This window comes from Myotis davidii, unplaced genomic scaffold, assembly GCF_000327345.1.
Source record: "Myotis davidii unplaced genomic scaffold, ASM32734v1 scaffold24, whole genome shotgun sequence".
NCBI classification, from domain to species: domain Eukaryota; kingdom Metazoa; phylum Chordata; class Mammalia; order Chiroptera; family Vespertilionidae; genus Myotis; species Myotis davidii.
This window is the reverse complement of record NW_006298312.1, coordinates 477,773-478,360: the sequence shown is the minus strand read 5'-3', so window position 1 is coordinate 478,360 and position 588 is coordinate 477,773.

The window sequence follows — 588 nt, the reverse complement described above, 5'->3', positions numbered from 1 at the left end:
TATAATCTATCAACAATTGAATCTACAAAACAAAATAAACAAACAAGCAGAATAGAAAAGGGCTAATAGATTCAGAAAACCTTTTGGCCATTTACATATAGAGCAAGAGTTGGGGGGATGGGTAAAAAAAGTTAACGGATTAAGAAGTACAAATTGGTAGTTACAAAATAGTTATTTGGATGTAAAAATACAGCATAGGTAATATAGTCAATAATATTCTAATACTATGTAAGGTGTCAGATGGGTACAAGATTTATCAGGTTGATCACATTTTATGTTATACTAGAGCCCAGTGCACGAATCCGTGCATGGGTGGGATCTGGCCAGCCCAGCCCCAGTTGGGGCGGATTGGGCAGGTCAGGTGGAGGAGACAGCAGGAGGTTGGCTGACTGGCCTCCCTTGATCAGGGCCTAATCAGGGCCGAGCCGGCTGGGGGCCGAGGCCAATTGGCCAGAAGGCCCCACCCCTGATTGAGGTGGGGGGCCAATTGGGGGAACGGCTGGCTTTGGGGAGGGTCTGTGGATGGTGGGCCAGCTGCCCCCACCCCAAAATGGGATGGGGGGCAATTAGGGGTCAGCAGCCAGGGTA